We start from the raw sequence: 21,580 nt of genomic DNA, 5'->3' as shown, positions 1-21,580 counted from the left end.
CTCCTGGGTCCTGTGCCATCTTCGCCATCGTCAGATTTGAGCATGTCCACGCCGCCCCTGTGGCAGTCCACCCTGTCCAGGACCTTGCTCTTGTGTGGCCACCCTGCATTTCGCCAAGCAGGATGCCCTTCTTCAGGGACTGGTCTCTCCTGACAACACGCCCGAAGTGCACAAGGTGAAGTTTCGCCCTCCTTGCCTCTAAGGAGCATTGTAGCTGCACTTCTTCCAAGACACATTTGATGGTTTTTTGACAGTCCATGCCACTTTCAATATTCTGCGACGGTACCATCATTCCCACGCATTGATTCTTCTTTGGGCTTCCTTTCTCTTATCCAACTTGCTTTCCCTTTGCACCGGGTCCTGTACGCACCAGGCCTGGCCTGTGGCTATTGCGCTTTACCACACTGCGAATGCAGCCTCCAGAGATTGGAAGGTACTTGTCTTTGCCCTCGGGTGGGGTCAGAAGTGGCCTGCTGACATACACAGTGCATCTGTGATGGCCTTAGAGCATGCTGCATGCTCCACCCGGGAGTGCCAGACCTGTGCATCACAGTTGTTGTGGGGCACCAGCCCATTAATTCTAGCCATTGTTGACCCACGGACAGGGTAGAATGGTCCCATAGAGCATTCCGGCTACAATCTTACAGATGATGATATTGCCTAGTGTTCCTCCCGGGAAGCCGCTGGTGGGTTCAAACCACAGACCTGACTGTTGGCAGCTGAGCACTTAGCAACTGCACCCACAGGACTCCATATGCCCATGAAATGCGCCCTGTTCCTTTGGCCCCTGGTGGAGTAGGTTTCCGGCAGGAGGGGCAGTGTCTTAGTCCTCGGTACTTCTGGATCCGAGCCATGCCTGCCTTTTCCCTTCCAAGAGGAAGTCCTTGGCAGCCTTGAGGACTTCCATTGGATGAGTCATGTGGGGGGATCCATCAGTGACTCTGACCCGAGGACTGGCCCTACTGCTAGCTCGCTTCCTCCTGGTCTCTGCTCCATTTCAGCTGATCAGCTAGTCCTCCTGACTATTGCAACCCAACCTCCACCTGGGCACGCCCACCCCACTTCGCCAGGCTTTATTTTTATCGGTAGCTTCACCCACCATCTGGCAGGCCATCTACTCTGCTGAGCGTCAACTCCATAACATGGGCGACATTAGCAGTCTGGCTCGCTTATGAATTTCCAACGCCGAGGCTGATGCCTGGAACAGAGCAAGTGTTTCATAAATAATTTAATGAATGAATTATGATGAGATAATTTACAAGTCGGTGGCTCGTTCTTTCTATGATTTCAATTGAGATTTGCATCAACCTTCCGAGGCAAGGGAGAGACATAATATTACTCCCGTCTTACAAATGCGGAAACTGAGATTCAGTGACAGGAACGGATGGGCTTGTGTGCTCGACTGGAAACCCGCGGAGTGAGCTGGCTGAGCCCCTTGCAGTCCATGCAATGGTGAGTCAGGGGTCGGGGCAGACACAGCTACGGACCCTGGCATGTCATATGCTGCCCTGACCTGGCTGTCGGCAGACACTTGCAGGTTGCTACGAGGCTCCGTGGACTTCACAGGAGCATCTCGACTAAGGTGGACTTTGGAAGGGTCAGCGCCACTACCCTATGCATCGTGATGATCCAGACCACAGGGATCATGGCGATGATGAACGTCAACACCAGGGGTGAGGGGGGCTGACGCACAGGGTCCCTTGTACTCTGAACAAGGTTGGCTTTCATGCCTCTGCTTGTGTAGGTGGTGGTCTTGGCTCTTAAGGGGGTTTCTGGGTGACACCTGTATCCCTGAGCCAGCCCTTGCCTGCCTGAGCGCTCGAGACTGCAGGAGTAGCAGGGCGGCCAGATTTAACTGAGGAGTGGAGAGTTCTCAGACTTTACTTGCTCTCTGAGGATCCGGAGGGGGAGGGTCAGGGACTGCTAAGGCAGAGTGGGTTTCATGTCATGAATCCTGATTCTGCCTCTGGATCAGGGAGTGACTCGGAATCATTATTTCAGTCTCAGCTTCTGACATGTTCTCTGGTGACTTCCAGATCTGGTCTACTGGGGTGACTTAAGATTTTCTTGTGTCAAGCCACGCTTTATCACATGTTTCCTTCCTAGTCTCAACTTCGCACACACCGCCTCCCCTTCTCCCACTCCCTGTCCCTCTGCTGTCCGTCACTGACCTCTGACAGGGCCCTGACTGCTCTCTGCCAAGTCGATGCTCAGGAGCTCTGTTGGCATAGCAGCAGGTTATTCATTGAGCTGTGAACAAGCTCAGTGGTTCAAACCCACCGCTGCTCCCTGGGAGACAGAAGAAAGGTGTAAGGGGATCTTTACTCGGGCAAAGATGCACAGTCTACAAAACCCACAGAGACCGTGCTTCCCTGCCTATAGCTTGCTCCCAGTGGGAATCGACTCTGCGGCAGTGATTGGGTTTGTGGAGATATTCAGAGCGACGCCCCCAGGGAGGCGCAGGGTACGTGTTCACGTGGCTCCACAGAGAGAGGCATGGGGATCTGCTTCCATCCAGACGAGAACCAAAAGATCCGTGGCCACATTTCTACTCTGTCCCGTGGGGTCGTTGTCAGAACAGCTTCAATGGCACCCAGCAGCAATGGCAGTGCACACGCACACGCACAACATGTCTATGAAGATAACTTGCCAAATACCCTGGATGATTGACACTATGCCCTCAGGACAGATAAGAATGACCAAACTCCAGATCCATTCCGTGTCCCCTCATTGTTTGCCCTCCCTACCACGCAGCCTCTCTTTTCCTCATCCCTCTGCCATTCCAGTTTCCATCCGTCCTTCTTCCCAACCCTCTGAACGCTGCCCCTGGGTGACTGCTGCCCTTTGATCTCAAACGGCTGATGATTCTAAGGTGTGCCGGCCTCTCTGGTCTTTCTGTTCTCCTCTTAGGTGGGCAGCTGTTTGACTGGACACTGAGTCCCTCCTCTCCCTGGTGTGTGTGTGTGTGTGTGTGTGTGTGTGTGTGTTTCTTTTCCACATCTGAAGGCTGACCAAGGACCATAATCTTGGGGTTTTTGGAGTTTCCATCAGAGCAGTAAGCCTGTTGTTCTTCTTTGTTGCTGGTGGTGAAGCAGAGGGACAGTGAGACAGAGGAAGACCCTCCGCACTGTGGCTCCAACATTGGGCTCCCACAGAAACACGACTGTGAGGATGGTGGAGCACCAGGCAGTTTTCTTTCTGTCGTGCACAGGGCCGGCGGCTGTAAGTCAGAACCAAGGCCATGGCACCTGACAACAACAACAACAACAGCAGCAGCAGCAACAATTTTCTTGTAACCCATCATGTAATTTGAACCTAACAACAACAACTGAAAGCATTTAGATGGAAATGCCATTTCTCTGCCTACTCAAAGTTTGAGAAAACCTCTCCGATTCTAAATGTACTGGAATAATCGTTATCAGTCAAGACCCTCTTTGATGTCAAGAATTGTCGCTCTCTCTTCCCCAAGTAAAGTCTATCTCTGCACTGGATTTCCGGCTCCGTGACTCAGGAGGGCTTTGCTAGCCCGGGGCCCTGCCTACAAAGTACAGCACACAGATCTTTCTCGGGTCTGCTTTTTATGCTGGTCAGCTGAACAGAATGAACACTTTCCCAAGATTTGGATTTAAGACCACTGTGGGAATTCAAAACTGCCAAAATAATAAACTCCAACACATCAGTATTCATCATTTGTTGTTCTCAGCCTCCCAAATCCACATGTTCAACCTTATAGCTTTTCTCCCAACACAAGTCAGAAAAGAAGGAGGCAGAAATGGAGCCGCAAACAGGGCACACAGGCACGCACGCACACTGACGCACACTCACGCAGGCACCCTCTGTCACAGTTTGATAAGGAATCATGCCGTCTGTGACAAGAAGTCAGCGGGAAGGGTGAAGGGGGTGATCTTCGAGGGGGGCACTGTCGTCTGGATTCTGGCATCCATTATGAGGAGGCCTTGATGAAGGATTCGCATGGTACCCAGCCGGGCTTCGCGTCCTCAATATTTAAAGATCCTTCACACGTTTCTGAAAGTGCCTGAAATGCCATCCCCCTGAGGGGTGCCGAGGTTTATTCTTCCTGTATGGAAGTACAGGGACTCAGCCTCGGATCACGTTTCGGAGAGGGGGAAACAAACAAACACGGGAGGCTACGAGGCGGGCTCCGTGGCACTTCCCCCGGTGTGGTGTTCCAGCTCCCTGGAAACGCCAAAGTCACAGCCATCGAGGTGACAGGACTGCCCTGTGCGTTCCCAAGACTGAACTTCTTGACAGGAGTAGAAAGCCCCATCCTTTTCCCTAGAAGCAGCTGGCGATTTCAAACTACTGACCTTGTAGTTAGAGACCCATCAAATAACCCCCTAGACCATGAGAAACCCAGCAGTGTCCAAGCGCGTCATTCCAAGAACAGCTTCCATCAGCTCCTTCCTGGGAACGCAACACTTACAGATGAAATGGCAGGAGCTGGCCCAACCTGAATTTACTGAGTGATATTGAACAGGTTCTCTCTGTTTTCTTGGTCGGGGTGGTGAACCTCCAGGCTGGGTATTTTGCACCCAGCAGGCAAAGTGTTCGTCTTTCTCCTGCTGTACTGTTGGTGAAATGCCTGCTTCCTCTCCTCCTGTGCATGACTTACATTTGCGCGGGCATTTGCAGGACCCACTAGACTGTGCAGATCTGTAGGTGTGCTGAGATGGGAGTCACCGGAACTCAGCACGCATGTGCAAAAACTCGGATGGCCATTGGTTCCGCAACAGTAAGTGAGCTGAATGGCTAGCAGGCATTAATATTTCTTGGGGACAAGCATGATCGCTGTCATCACTGGTTTCTGTCCAGCTAGCTCCAACCCATGGTGACCATCTGCATAAACCATGGGACCGAGTGTTGGCCTGTCCTGCTCCATCATCAGGACCCTCGTCATGTTCGAGTCCCTGGTGGTGGCTACTGTGTCAGCCCATCTCATTGAGGGTCTCCATCTCCTTTGCTGACCCTCCCCTTTACCTGGTGTGTGTCCTTTTCTAGCAAGTGGACATTCCTGATGAATTGTCCAAGGGCAATGCATCAGGGTCTTGTCGACCTTGCAGCTAAAGAGTACTCTGGTTGTGTTTCTTCCTAGGCTGATTTGTTTACTTTCCTGGCCATTGTGGGTACATTCAATATCCTTTGCCGATGTCATAGCTTATTAGTGTCCACTCTGTCCTCCTTCCCTGTCCTTGTCTTTTCTCTGTGTCCATCTTCCATACACTGATGAGCTGATGGGAAATGCCATGGCTGACGTCAGGGGCCTTCCAGTTGGTTCTGAACCTGTGTAGATGCCACCCCGTCCCACACTATCCTCGCGATTGTTCTCCTGTTTGAGCTGACCGCTGCCGCTACCGTGTCCATCCATCTCGTCCAGGGTCTTCTTCTTCTCACTGCCTCTCTACTGTATCCAACTTGTTCTAGGACCGATTTGTTGGTTGTTTTTCCAGTCCATGGTGTTGGTTTTAGGTTCGCCCTAAGCCTCAAAATTACACCTTCGCTTTCCAAAACATTGAAGTGGTGGTGCACAGCAGAGTCTCCTTATGTGATGCTGAGCCTTTTAATTTCCTGACTGCTGTCTCCGTGGAGTTGATCGCTGACCCAAGTAGAAGGGAACAGGTGGCCACTTCAGGGACTGCTCATCAGCATCAGAGCTGGGATGTAAGTGCTCTCCTACTACTTGAGGCGTCCTTGGGAAGGAAGACTGGGGAACATGCTTCTGGGCACCAGGAAAATTGGGGTGATTATGGACCCACTTCACACATTTTTCCATTGCGTTTCTTATCATGTTAGCCCTCTGAGTTTAAACATACATGACCATATTTCAGACAGGGGAAAGGTGAGTCTCATTTCTGGGGGATGAGGACGTGTGTGGGAATAAAGGAGAGGTCTGGTGGTGCCAAGGTTAAGCACCCACATACTAATTAGCTTGAGGATTAAGGTGCCCCTGTATGACCCAAACTCTTGGTATTTTCAATCACTTCACATCCATGTGAAAGGTGGACATTCGGTAAGGAAGACTGAAGAAAACTTGATGTGATCGAATTGCTAGGCTGGTGAAGAATCCTGAAAGCATATGGACTGCCAGAAAAACAAGCAACTCTGTCTGGGAAGAAGTACGGTCAGGGTGCTTGCCAGAAGCAAGAACGAGGAGACTTCGTCTCACGTACTTTGGACATGTTGGCATGTGCGCATTGTTTTGCTCCATTGAGCATTGGGTCCCTATGAGTCAGAACCATGCACCAAACAACAAGTCAGCAAACTGCAAGGTTAGAGGTTCAACCCCACTCAGATCTCATAGAGCAAAAGGCCTAGTAATGTGTCCCAGTAAGGAGCACAGCCCGAAATCCCCATGGTGCACTTCTACCTGGAAATGGGGTCACTCTGAGCCTGAACAGACTCATCAGCACACATAAGCAGCAACCTGGGAGGGAAAGGGAGTGAGAGGAGGCCGGAATGGGGGGATTCCAGCTTCATCAGAGGCTGTCAAGAGCAGGGGACCCAGCCCAGAAGAAGCCACCCCAAGCCACTGTGATACCAGTGAAATTCGGGGAGTGATTGTCAACAAGCAGGGACATGTGGGCAGGTGCAGTTGTTCTCCCACTAGTTCGCTCGAATTATCTCCCTGTGACTGAGAAGTTGTGTGTTGGCTTGTCAGTGGGAAAATGCTTCCTCCTTCAACAGGCACATCATCTTCAACTCCATGCTGCATCACCTCCAACATCAGAGGGAGACACTTCACTCATTCCAACGACAACAACCATGTCTCTGAGAAACCAGCAGGTGAAATGTCCATGGCGTGTGCATCTCAAGAGGCTGACAGCAGCTCTCTGGCCTCAAAGAGACACAAGCAGAGACCTTTGAGATGACCGGGACTCAGGGTGAGCTACTCGTCCCAGCATGAAGCTGTCTTATTTGTTGTCCCGTGGCTGTTGGTCCTTCTGGAGCAATACTGAGAGGAGCAGCCTTCCGGGAAGGGCAGAAAGGCAAGAAGACAAATGATTGCTGGCAGGCATGTGCTTGACCTGCCAGGAATGGAAAAGACAGTCCAGGATATTTTGCAGCTAGAATACACCTGCTCCCCACTTATTCGCACCGGTAGCTTCCAAAGACCAGGATGTTCCAGACAAACTGGTGTGTGTGAAAATGGAAGATGACCACATTGTATCACAAAGTGGCGGTTGAGAAGGTCATCACATAGCTACCCAAACCATCACTGAATGACTGCTACGCCTCTGAGAATCGTGCCCAACCAAGCTGCCACATAACTCGACTCATCACAGCCAACACGACTCTCGCCCGGAGCCTCGCTGTGGGCCAGTGGCATGGGCATATGCTATGCAGGTGCCAGTCAGAGAGCACGTTTCGTCCCAATTGTCCTGAAGGCTGAAGGCAGTGGATATGTGAGGGTGGGTCCTAGCACTCTGGCTGTGTTTATGTGTCTGCGTGCTTGCAGTCTCACATCGCAATTCACAGGCACACACACCCTGTGGGCATCCACAGCCAAAGCACGCTCGCTCGGGTCAAGTGATTTGTGTTGTTTACTGTTGTGTTTACATTCTGCAGGATTTGTGCCTCAGGTTTGTTTGCTTTACTGCAGCATCAGTCCCTGGGGTTGCGGAAGAAACAAGCTTACTCTAGGGAAGACAGACAGAGAGAGAGAGAGGAATAAGGAGGGGTGGGTGGAGGGAGGCAGGCGGGGCTGCAGGAGGCAGGCAGGCAGTCTCCCTGAGCTGTTTGGAAATGTGGCTCTCTCGGTGCTGTGACTCCCTATCCTGGGGGCAATGGCCCTTCCTGGGTCCCTGAGGCTGTACTCCTTTCCCATGCATAGGCATTGTAAGGCTTCTCAGGGACCAGGCACCATTTCAGCTGGAGGACAAATTCCTGGGGGATCCAGCTGCCTCCTCAGCCTCAGTATGTGACTCCTCAAGTGCCTTCCATTGTTAAGAAGCCTGGCTCTTGTTGAGAGGGGCTGGTGAACCCAGTGAAGTGTGCCCGGGGGCAGAGGGCTGGTTAGAAAGGGAGACAGGTTGAAGTACGAAGGGCATCAACTAGCTACTCACTCAGCCACTCAACGAACATTCATTAGGCATCTACTGTTTACCAAGATGTGACATGCTCCTGTTAGAGTTCACCCACAGGTGAAGCAGCCCCCATTTCAGGCTTCTAGGACTGTCTGGGGAGATCCCCACCCAGGAGCAGAACCATTCCTCCAGTTCAAGCTTCTAGAATTGTCTAGGACAAGTCCCCACCAAGAAGCAGAACTATTCCTGAAGTTCAGGAGTCCGGGATTATCTAGGGAGGTTCCCACCCAGAAGCAGCACCTTCCTGCAGGCTGTGGGGAGCCCGCTGCGGTGGTCTGTGGTCACTGCTGCTCTACCCCCCCCCCCCCAGCGACCACACCAAGGTGCCTCTGAGGAAGCACGTGCATGTGCTCCTTTTCCAGGTGCATAGTGTGAACCTGCGGGCATTAAAGGTCACACCCACCTGCAAAGTCGGATGGCTCCACAGGTTTGTCACCAGTAATTGAGGTCATTGTTTCTGTCCCACCTCCAATGTCGGCTGCCTTCTGGAGGCTTTGGCTACCTAGTTAATTTCTCCATTCATCCATCCATCCACCTGACTGTCCATTTGTCAGGCATTCATTTGTACATCCTTCCATTCATCTGTCTACCTGTCCATTTGTCCATTCATTGATCCATTCTTCCTGCCCTCCTCCCTCATCCTATTCATCCATCCATCCATCCATCCATCCACTTATCTATCACTCATCCAGTGACCTGCTCATCTATCAATTCCTCTAATAATCACTCATCCTTTCTCCCTCATTCACTCAATCCATCCATTTATCCATCCTCCCTTCAATAATCCATTCACCTCTTCTCCTCCTTTTTATCCACCCACCCACCCATCTATCCATTCATTCATCCAACTCTTCACTGACCAAGTCATCTATTGACCCCTCCTTCCTCCTCTCCATCACTTCCTTCACCACTATGTCTCCCATAGGGCATTCATCTATGTCCCTGTCGCCATAGATGCTGGATGGGATGTTCTGGAAAGAAGGCTATGTAACTCGTCTGAGTTATTCAGATGAGCCAGCATAGGAGTCTCAAGACCAGAACCTCCGAGGCAGTTGGACTATGCCCAGGACTCTGGGCTCCTCCATGGCTGTTCCCCAGGCCACACACGAGCCAGATGAGAGTGGGGGTGGGTGGGTCTAAGAGTGGGTTTGCAGGATGTCCCTGGGCAGAACTTACTCGGGTGGTTAATGAAGATGCCTCCAGCTGCCCAGAGTTGTTCCCAGGCCCCAGATGAGATCTCACTGTCTGTCCAGGGAGTCCATAGGAACCTTACCAGAACTGCCTTCATCCCAAGAGGCAAGTCTTTCCTTCAGCGCCTGCCTCTGCCTGGCCCTCTGTACACACATCGGTACTGTTCTCCTGAGGTTTCGAGCTTCCCGCCTTGCCCCTCAGGTAGCCCAATCACATAGCCGAGGTGCAAATGTAACTTAGTACAGCGGGCTGTGCCTCGCTCCCAGGGCACTTCTCTGTTGTCCTCTGAAGGGCAGGGAATAGGGCCAAGGCACCTGATGGCGCCGGCGCCTCTGTCCTCGTCATCGTCACACACTGGACCCGAAAGCAGGCAGTGCCTTGCATTTCCATCTGCCAGGTCTTGGCTCTGCCCTGCCTCCCATCTGCTGGACCAGAGTTTCCTAACTCTCCGCTCACCTCCGCATCAAGAAGCTGTGTTTTCCTCTCTGCTTCTGAGAAGCTGTGTCCCTAATTAATTTCGATTAATTTCACCCGTTCTAATTACTTCAACTCAAATCAATCCTCAAAGATTGAGTCAATTATTTAATCTTTCTGGGCTTCAAAGATCATTGAAAGCCAATCCTGGTGGTAACCCAGAGGAACTCACCCTCATTTGCTTCCTAAACTTCAGTAGTAACTTTCTTTGATGGTTCTTAACCAAATATCAATCTCCCTGAGGTCACGTGTGATACCATCACTTTCACTCCACACCTCTCACGGCTGAGATCCCTAGCAATGGCTCTGGGAATGCGCGGGGACTTAGCGTCTTCATTGGCCTGCTTTGCGCTCTTCCTCCTTGACCTGGAGCCTCAACAGCACAGGTCAGCTTTCTGCCACAGCCACCATTTCATTTTTTACTAGTGGCTGGAGCTCTGTAGTCTTCGTCTGCACCTAGAGAAACCCTTCCCTGGTCTCCATCTTCCGCCAGAATGCAAGCAGGTCCTCGTGGTAGCTTTGACACGGGCAACTGGGGCATCAGGGAGCACGCACCTTTCTACTTTCGTTTTGCCAGGATTCCCAGGGGTGCAGTGGGTACGCGTTGGGTTGCTAACTGCAGGGTTGATGGTTTGAGCCTGCTGGACCCTCTGTGGCAGGAAGACAAGACTGTTTGTCCCGTCTCTGAAAGCCTGTGGAGCAGTCCTGCTCTGTGCCCTAGGATCGCCGTGAGGCAGCCGTGGGTCAATAGCTGTGAAGTCTCCGAAGGCCATCCCGGATAGGAACCCAAACCCAAATCAGTCCCACTGCAGCGGAGTGCCTTCTGACTCAGCAATCCTACCGGACCGACCAGAACCTCTTTCTTGAGTTGGGGAGACTTACAATCTTTATGAGAGCAGACAGCCTCACCTTCTTCCCACGGGAGCCACGAGCCAGCTCACACCGCCGACCTTGCAGTCAGCACCCTGACTCTGAATCCACTGGACCACAGAGACCTTGTCACCGAAGCCCAGACCAGCTCCCTGTGCGCCATGCATCCTCCCTCATGGCCTCCCTGCAGGACAGTGGAGCAGGCTCCCTGGGTTTCTGAGGCTGTACATCTCAACAGGAGCAGAAAGCCTCATCTTTCTCCCGTGGAGAAGCTGATGGTTTAGAACCACTGAGCTAGCAGTGAGCAGTGTGGTGAGCAGCACCTATGCCACCAGAGTGCTCTTTCAGACAGGCATACCTCTACCCCTGAGCCTCCCCTAACCTTCTCCAGATTTCCCTCTCAAAGCGCCCCCATCATTCCCCTGAAAAGCAACCAAATCAAAGACCTGGTCTCGCCCAGATGCAGCCAACCACACGGGCTCCCGCTGAGGTCAGTCCTGTGGCACCTGGCAGCTCCCTCCCTGACCGGGCAGGCCTGTGCTTTGCAGGGTTTTCAATGGCTGCTCTTTAAGAAGTAGATTTCCATTGTATGCACCTCTGGGTACACTCAAACCGCCAATCTTTTATCAGGGCAGCTCCTTGCCTGCTGGCCGTATTCAGTCCAACCACGACAAAGCATGACCATGCAGCTGTTTCTGAGCAGGCCCACCCGGGTGCTTCAGGGTAGCTCAGGACTCCATGGAGTGACAGCCAGCAGGATTTCAGAAGGACATCCCTCACAGACACTGCTTCCTTCCAAGGTGCCTCTGGGTGACCTCAATCCTCCAACCTTTTGGTTAACAGCCCAGATCATTAGTCATCTGTACCCCGGAGGGAGCCTGACAGCTGTGTGGTGGGTTATAAATCTGTGACCTTTGGTCTAGTTTGGAACGCTCAGGATCAGGCCACGGGATGGAATGGTTTGAGCCAGTGCACTGTGGGAAATGCGGCCGCCATGCCTTTCCTGGGCCCTGTACTGCGGTGATGGGCACAAGGGCCCAAGCGTTCCTCAGGATAGCCCCACCCTGGGTTGGGAACACTTGCAAGAATCCTTTTCTGGATGTAGACATCTCCCTCCTTTGGTTAAAAATAAATAGAGAATATTGAGAGTTTAGAGTAAATTTACATTGGCTCCATAAGGAGATCTCTGACAGGACCGTGTATTCCAGCCTGTGCAGGGAAACGGGGGTTGATGGAAACAAAGAGAATAAGGGGGTGATGACTTCCTGGGGACGGGATATGGAGGGGAAGGTGGTGAGAAGAGGGCGAATCAACCTCAATGCAGGAAACAAAAAATTTAAAAAGCTACAAAATTGATGACGACTGTGTAGCCCTCGTGGATAGGACTGAATTATTGAGTTACACGACATGTTAATTATAGATCAATGCAAAACTAAAATAAAGAAAGTCAATCAAAACCAAACTACCACAAAGCCAGACCCATGCCTCGAGTTGCTTCGGAGCCATGGCCACCCTGGGACCATGGGCGGGAACGAGCCCCCAGAGTGTCCAAGGCTATATAACCCTTGTGGGAGAAGGCACCTTTCTCCTTCGTGGCAGCTGGTAGATTTGAACCACATACTTTGGGGTAGCAAGTGGGTGCTAGATCACGGTGCCACTGAGGTTCTTCTGGCGAACAAGCTAAGGATTTGGCATTAGAGACATGAAACAATACACAGGAGCTTCAAGCGGTGGCAGATGACTGGCTTGCTTCTCAGGATGTGTTCTGTGTTCCCGAGGCCACCTGTGTCCTGGAAAGATCTAGAGTGGACCAACCAGAAGGTGTATCCACACCCCAGGGGCCAGACGGGGTCCTGGTCATAAGAAGTAGGCTTTGAGGGAAATGGCACTGGTGCCTAGGTCTGCAGGAACCTCAGATGCCCCGCCCAGGTGTGCCCACCTCCACCGCCAGGGCTGTGGGTGTTCTCAGGTGCAACTTTAGCTCCACTCCATTGTCCCCACTTCACCGCCCACGTTTGCCACCAGCCAGCAGAGAGCCTGTCAGTCTGCGAGGCAAGCAGCGTTCCCTCTCGGCTCTGGCTTTGTGTACACGGTCTATTTTTTGTTTCCTTTGGAAGCTGGCCTGCAGCAGAGGGCTGACAAGCCTCCGCTTCTCCTGTGACGCTCCTCCATCATTTTAAATTAAATCGCTCCTGTTGTGGCTTCATCACTGTGTGCTTTAATTCATGCGAATCCAATTGCACTTCCCCCGGGAGGTTGCTTAATGTAGTGTCAAAGTTGAATAAATAATAAATAGGGCACACCAGGCCTCCCACGTCTTCTGCTGGGGCGGTGATGCGGTGTCATCTCTCCAGACCCAGCCCCGGCCCGGGAGGTGGTGTGACATGGCTGAGTCCAGAACCAGCATGATCAACATAAGGGTGCCGTCAGCCTCAGGATGGGAGGGAGGCTCTGGCACTCCACGCCCAGCACATCAGCCCTCTCTCTGCCACTGAGGGTCTGGGCGGGCCTCCTGCTTGGATTAGGGTGGCTGGAGAGGTGACCTGCTAGTGGAGTTATCGGGGTGAGCCGCCATCAACGTGGCTCTCTCTCGTCATGACAAATGCTTCCCCAGTCTGCAGGCTCACAATTGTTCTTCCTCATTGTGGCAGCCTCTGTGGCAATGCGTCTTGTTGAGGACCTTCCTCTTTGTCACTGCCCGTCTACTTTCCCAAGCACGATGTCCTTCCCCCAAGACTGGCCTCTCCTGAGCACATGTCTCAGGTAGGCGAGGCAGTCTTTCTCCATCTGCGCCTCCAAGGAGCATTCTGCGATACTTCTCCCGGCGAGAGCTGTCTACTCTTTCGACGGCCCATGGTACTTTCAACATTCTTTGCTTGAAGCACAACCACAGTTCAAATGCTTCTATCCTTCTTCGGATCCAATGCCCACCTTTGAGGTGCATGGTCACAGGTCTAGGTATTCATCATTCCATAAAAAGTCAATCGGCCAGCATGACTTGGTAGCACCAAGTTTAGATTGGATTGGGTCTTTCTGAAACAGAGGTTTGAGGCTCATCCCTGAACCTCTGGACGTGACCATTTGGAAATGTACTGTCTTAATTGTTAGTTACCACAGAGCTGGCCCTGAGGGAGACCCTTTCCTCCATGAGAGTGTGGGTCTATATGTTAGGCCAGGTTGGCTAGAGAAACAAATTCATAACACTCATGTATGTGTAAGGGAGATCATTATATCAAAAAGTAATTGTACATGAAAAAAACATCCTAGCATAATCCAAATCAAGTCCATCAGTTCAATAATTGCCCATAGGTTCCTCTTCAGACTCATACAGCCACATGCAATGATGTAAAATGCAGGAGGAGGATCACAGGCCGGTGGGTTCAAAGTCTTGTGGATCCAATGGTGATGGAAGCATCACAGGGCTCTCACAAACCTCAGTGTGGCTTCTCAACCAGAAGGTGAAGGCAGAGAGAGAGAGAGAGAGCCATCTCCAGAGTTATTTATCTCAGTGATATGACCAAATGAGGTCATCGAACTGAGACCTGGTTGACAAGCTAAACTCCACCCATACCATTTCAGATCTTCAAATTGATACAAAATTATAGAAGTACCGCAGTCTGACACAGTTATTATCTGACTTCTCACAGGTGTGACTTGGAAGATCTGAAATCCCAAAGCCCATGAGTAATGGCCACAGAAGACCCTTTGGAAGAGAGGGGGATCGTGTAAGGTTGTCACAGCTGTGACCTTTCTGAGGCACCAGGAGCTCTTGGAGGTGGGTTTGAATCACCAACCTGAGTCAGTAGCTCAGTGTGTCAGCCTCTGTACGAGGGACCTGATGCTTGGGAATAGGGCTGTTCTTTCGTCTTGTTGGTGAGGCTCCAAGGAGGCAGAGATTTTCTACACTGAAGCCTGCTGGCGCTGTGGGGAAGAGCTCAGTCAGTAATCAAACGCTCGGTGCTTCGAGGTCGCCAGGTGCTCCCAGGGGGGAGGATGCGGCCGTCTGCTTCCATCAAGACACAGCCTTGGAGACCTCGTGGGCTGTTCTATTTTGTTCTCTAGAGTCACTGTGCGTCCAACTCCACTTGATGGCGATGGGCTTTGGACTTGGGATAAGGAGCAGAGCAGACAGAGGGATGCACAGGGGAGACACCATGTGAAGACAGACACACAGCAGGTCTACCAGCCTGGCAACATCAGGATTGCCATCCACTCGAAGCCAACACAGACTAAGAAGGAGCTGTGTATAGCCACACTCTGAATCCAGACTTCTCATTTCCAAAGCACAGACGGTGGCATTTAAAGCCACTGATCTTGCACTTCGCTCTGTCTGCCGGGGCAGGGGGTGGTTTACGGTGTCCATGGACAACTAAGACATAGCAGCAGGAAAAGCAAGTCCCCTTGGTGCTGGGCGGACCTGGACATCAAGCCTGGAGTTGCGACAAGGAGTTGGGTTTGGGATGCTTAGTCTATCAAAACAGGAGCCCCTTGGGATGCTCCTAATGTGTTATAAGAGACACAGTCCCCCCTCAAGTAATGTATGGGATGAAACAGGGTTCCAGTACTGGTGGGGTGCAGGGGCAAATGGAAGACAGAGCCTCCGAGGGAACAAGCTTGCTGCTGAGTGTACGCTTGGGAAACTGGTGTCAAGATATCTTGGGGGTAAGCAAACCAACCAGCCAGTTACCACTGTGCCAGCCCCAGCTCATGCCAGTCGGTGGGGAAGTGTGCCTCTGATGTTTTCAGTTGTGTTTTTTCCCAGTCTTCCTTCTGAGGCACCTGAGGGAGAGTTCAATCACCCAACCTTTCACTCAGTGGTCAAGCACCTTCACTGCTTTCCCAGCCAGCAAGTCCATTTTGGAGGGGGATAGACAAACCCACCTTGCTCGCTGAAACTGAGGAGCAATCAAAGCACGTGCTGATGAAGATCAAGGATTGTGGCCTTCAGTGTGGATTACAAGTCGATGCAAGGAAAACCCACACAGACCAACAGGAAAACACCATGATACGTGGAGCAAAGGCCCAAGCGGTCAAATATTTTGCCTTGTTTGGATCCATGATCAATGCTCACGGAAGCAGCAGTCAAGAGATCAAAAGTGTATTATGTGAATCTCCTGCCCAAGACCTCTTTAGAGTATTGAAGAGCAAGGATGTTACTTTGAGGACTGAGGTGCACATGACCCAAGTCAGGGATTCTCCATGGGATCACTTGACTAAGGAAGTCTCTAGAAGAATTGATGCATTTGCACTGTGGTGCTGGAGAAAAATATTTCAAGTACCATGGACTGCTGAAAGTACAAACCAATCTGTCTCAGAAGTAAGGTCAGAGTGCTCCTTAGAGGCAAGATGGTTAGATTTTGTCTTACACGCTTTGGACTTACTGTCAGGAAAGACCAGTCCCTGAAGAAGGACATCATTCTTGTCAGAGGGCGGCCCAGGGCAGTGCAGTGTTTCCTTCTGTTGCGGATCGGGGGACTATGGTTCAGAGCCAATTCGATGGCATTTAACAACAACAGATAAAAGGCAAAGATTCCAGATCTGGTATCTGGAATGTGTGTGCCCTGGTTATCTTTCGGCAAAGAAGGTGGAACCTAAGAGAATGGGCTAGCCCCCCTCTTCCAGGACACACAGGATGTAAATCCCAGGTCATATCCCAGTCTTCTTCCTATAACCTCCACTCCCTCACTGAACCAGGAAACACAACTGCCTCCAGCAGCAACAAAGACTCCCAAGAAGGCACTCTGGATTCTACCCCACCGATCGCTCCAGAGGCGGGCTTCTTATCCTGGGCCCCCTGTAGGGGCCTCATGGAGGCACTGAAGACCTGGAAGGTAAGTGATCTTCCCACACAAGATGCCTGCTTTCTTGGGGTGAGGGCCCATGGCTCTCAGGGCAGGTGGCATCTCCCCAGCAGTGGCTGGGCTGCCAGCTCCCAAGAGAGGTGGCAGCAATGGGTCCAGAGAACTCCATTCTACAGAGTAATGCTCCTCCCAGTCCAGAAACAGCTCTTCAGCAGACATGCTTGGAATGCTGGGAGAGATGAATTCTTCCATGGCCATGGCCTTCTGGGACAAGAAGGCTGTCTGACTTCTCTGCAGTGTGGTGTGGCGGCTCCTGAACCCCAACAGACACAGCTCCTGAGAACAACAGCAATGGAAGACACATTAAGAAAAAAAAAGAATTCGGCTATTTGAGCTTCTCTGTGCCTCTAACTACATGCTGCCTCGTCGTGGAAGGAGCTCCTGAAAGCTGGACCGTGAGGAACAGGGATCTGAGGAACATGGCAGGGGAAATGGAGTTCCTGTTGCTGGCCTGCTGGCCCATGGGGATTAGCCAATGGGGACACAGAGGCCACAGGAAGGACCTTCTGAGGCACTTGTGTGCGTTGTCACTTTGGATCTGTGTCAGCATTTCCTTTAGCCTCCCTCCACCAGGTGACAAACCTCTCAGACCCAGTCTTTCAACATCTGAAATTATCCCCTGGCATTAGCAGGGATGTTTCCTGAGCAGGGCTGACCACAGGAGGGTTTCTGAGGTTGGCCACACTCTAAACTCAGGCCCCGGGGTGGAAGAAGCCAAGTCAAGTCTTAAGCACGCATGCTCATGTTCAAGCACAGAAGGCTAACTATCACACCAGTGAGCACCACGGAAGCTGACCACAGAACCACCAAAGGACCACCGAGGCTGGTGAGAAAACCTGGGTGAGAAAGATCAGTGTGGGGAATTGTGTCACAGAAATGGATGACATCACGGCAAAGGGCACCCGAAGCAGCATTTCTGGACAGTGAGTGCAATGTTTCCCAAGCAGGCGCCTGGAGCCAATGAGGACCTGAGACGGGATCTGGGAGGGCCAGCGTCTGTGTTCACCTGGCTGGGCTCCAGTGGAGAGTTGTTGGGTCAGACACTAGTCTCCATGTTGCTGCAAAGGATTCACCTGAATGCTACATTCATGCACAATCGCTCCAGGAGAGTCTCCACATAATGGGCATCTGCGTCCCACGAACAGAAGGCTCCAGAGCCAAAAGACAGTGACATATATAAGGGCTCTTCAAAATTCATATGTATGTATATGCTCCCATTATATACACACATACACAAGCACGTGCATATATAGTACACGTGGGTATACACACACATACATGCATAAGTTGATTTCATTTGGTATATATATATATATATATATATGTGTGTATCAGAACTAATAGGATTTTATATATACAGAGATATGTATGTTATAGATATACATATATGTATATGCATAGATACGTATGCTATGTTGAGTCAATTCTGACTCAGGTTACATGGCCAATACAACTCCATTACCAAACCAAACTCACTGCCATCGAGTCAGGGCTGGTTCACAGTGACTTCTCTGTGGGTTTCTGAGACTAGGACACTTTACAGGAGCAGAAAACCCAGTCTGTCTCCTGCAGAGCTGCTGGTGGCTTTCAACTGTGGTCCATGTGGATTGTTCCAAGTGGATTGTACTACACCACCAGAGTTGTGTTACATTTGGGTGTTATGAATAGAATTATATATATATATATATATATATATATATATATATATATATATATATATATATATATATATATATATATATATATATATATACATCCGTGTGTATATATATGTGTATGTGTATATATATATGTATATTCTCCAAACTAAATGAAACCAGATCCACTGGCATTGAGTTGATGTCAACTCAGCGATCCTACATATGGAAGCTGAGAGCTTCCTTTTTCTCCCACAAGACAGCTGGTGCCTGCTGGATTGGAACCTCTAGCCTTTCAGTTAGCAGCCCAACATCTGCCTGTTCTTTGGTGGCAAATTGAGCCACCAAGTTAATCCATTTCCAGACCTGAAGGGCAACTAACGGCCATAGTCTTAAAACCACCGACAGTCTCCATCAGACTGACAAGCCTGGTCCTTTTCACTGCTTTGAATCTGTCCCCAATTTTCCCCACGTACTAGGACCTCCTAATGGGATCCATTTCGGAACATTTGGTACAGGTGGCAGAACACCACCTAGTCTATCTGAACTCAAGGTCATAGAGGTGGAGGCTCATGTGACCTAGTAGTTCATGGGACTAACTTGTTCTATGTGTCTTAAATTTTATTATGTTCATGGACTGAGTGACCTAAGACAAGTGACAAGAGATCTCTGTGCTTTAATACCCTCAGCTTCAAACGTGGACTAATTGCAATTTCTATGATGACACAAATTATGTTTTGCTTCCTTTGGATCATCTCCTCTATGCATGGGAAATCCGGACAATGACCAAGAAAGCACAAAGGAGAATCGATATTTTTGGATTATGGTGTTGGCAAAGAATGTTGACTATACAACAGATGCCAGAAGAGTGAACCCATTGATCTCTGAAGAACTACAGTGAGAAGGGTCCTGAGAAGTGACGATCGCTCCCAAACTTTGCACGTGTCATCAGGATGACCCACTCTGAAGAAGGACATCATGCGTCCTGAAGCAGAGGGGCAGCAAAAATGAGGAAGACCCTCTGAGATGGACCGGACCGACACAGTGGCTGCAAAGATGGGCTCAAACACACTGGGAAGAAGCTGAGGGACTTGGCAACATTTCATTCTGTGTTGCAAGACCTGTCTGAGCAGAAGCTCACTAGAAGGCCCCCAGCGATAAAACACAATCTTAGAACACGACTCAAAAACGAAGTGAAATAATGCACCTGAGCCTGGTGCCTGGCGCAGGGTGCTTGATCAACTAATGGTGGGTGTCATTCCATGCCATGGTTGCACCGCTCCGATCATCTTGTTTCTTTTGGAATCTGCATCTGCTACCTTGTGATTTCCTTCCATCTGGCTTGTTCGGATCCCCACGGCCATGTAATAAGTCTCTTCCTAGCCCCGTGACAGCCCGTCAGACACATTAGAAGACAGGAGCTGACTTCGCTGACGTTCTCTCTCTCAAGCCTGTCCGTTCTGAATTCCCACACCGGCCTCACCCCTGTTGGAAGTGGAGTTGACCTCTTGGTATTATTGTGTGATTGCCAGACAGTCCAGGATGCTTTGCCGATATCGGCTCTCTAACTGACTTGAATTTTATTCTCTGCTCCCATCTCTTCTGAAATATTTTCTGGAGAAATGTCTGTGCATTCCACGTATAGTTGTGTAAGATTAAATATAAGTTTTATTTTCTTTTAAGTTTGAGGGGAAATCCAGTATATTTTCATTTTTCACCAACTCTGGGTGACTGTACTTATTCTTTTCAGGATAAAATTTCATAGTGAGCTGAACTCATCTTATAGAGACTAGTGGAGCCGCTGAGACCAGGCCCATGGACACTCATCAGGCCAGGACCTGAACCCACCCCATTTCTCAACTTTCAACCAAAGAAGTGAGTAAGCCTGGGGAGGACTGGACTCCCAAGTACACCCAACCACGTGAGACCAAGAGGCCAACCACTACCAGGGACCCCAGCCGAGGAAATGGGCAATGACAGCAAGAGGGACAAATGAAAACAGGGGGACAGAGGAGAAGTGGGAAGGGGGTTGTCCCATTATGGGTATTGTAACCAATGTCATGAACCAAAACGTGCTTCCATGATTGATTGGAAGGCTCATTTGCTTTGAAAGCATTTACCCAAATGAAAACAAGGTGAACTGAGCTAGATCTTGAGTGAGAGTTAGGGCGAGGGCGAGGGCTAGGGCTAGGGATAATCAAGATTTTTCCTGAAATGAGAAATGGTCGCATTCAATGAAACATTTGTGTTGAGTGTGGGAGGGAAATGGTGAATTCTTTAAGTTCTTCTATGGAGAAGGCTCCCCCCTGACTAGGCACTGAGGAAGAAGTCACTTGTCCCCTGGCCTTTCTGTCTCGTCCTGAGTCTGGAAGCGTCATTGAAATCGGCCCACCCCGCGGGACATACTTGAAATATTGGTGGCCTAGCTCCCAGCCTCAGAGCAACCCACTATTAGTGACCACTGTGCTCATGGCCATCGAGGGGATGCTGACTCACTATGACCCTATAGGACTTGGCAGGATGGCCCCAGGGAGCCTCCATGTTGGTCACTCTATAGGGGATTAGAAAGTCCCATCTTTATCCCCAATTGAACACAGCAGGGTACAGTAACACAAGTGAGGACTTCACCATCTGAGATAAGTGTCTTTATTACTATTAGCCATATGGTGGCTATTGTTAATATGTCTTCTTCGATGAAAGTCCCTTGTGTAGGTTGAAAGGCCTAGGAAGCCAATGATACCTTAGTTTGATCTTATTTTTACCATACAGTCAGCTCCATGGGGCTCATTCTGACTCAGGTTGACACGCTATGTGTCTGAGAGTACTTTACTCTCCATGGAAATGGGCTCCATATTTCTGAAAAATTATTTTCCTCATTTGTAAATTAAAGATAGCAAGGTTTTTCTTAAAATAAGGGTGGGGCAAGTCTGACAGAACTAGAAAAAATTCAACAAAAACACAGAATCTAACAATGCCATCAACTGACATGACCTCTTACTCATCTACACAACATTCCACAAAAGTGCACAATATCCATTATTTTCCAACACATCTGTACTATTCTCCAGCTCAGACCTTATTTAAGCCACAAAATGAGACTCAATAAATTTGAAACAATTGCAATATTACAAATCATCTTTGTAGATCACAGTGTTTTTAAATGACAAATACATAATAGGAAGTTCAAGGGTAAAATTAAATGGAAGGACATTGAAAAGCAGTGCTCAGAGGGGAATTTTTAAAACTAACAGACACAGCTATAAAGACAAAGAAAGTAGAATAAACACCCTACCCCAACGTCACCAGAAAGCAGAAGGGAAAAGCCTGCAGTCACCAGAAGAAGTGAAACAATAAAACTTAGAGGAGGAACAAATGAAACAGCAGACGAATAAAAAGAATGGGGAAGCATTGAAGGTAGTTCTTTGAAGGTTAATGAAGTTGACAT

This window comes from Tenrec ecaudatus, chromosome 6 (genome assembly GCF_050624435.1).
Source record: "Tenrec ecaudatus isolate mTenEca1 chromosome 6, mTenEca1.hap1, whole genome shotgun sequence".
Lineage (NCBI taxonomy): Eukaryota > Metazoa > Chordata > Mammalia > Afrosoricida > Tenrecidae > Tenrec > Tenrec ecaudatus.
Note: the sequence above shows the minus strand (reverse complement) of the source record.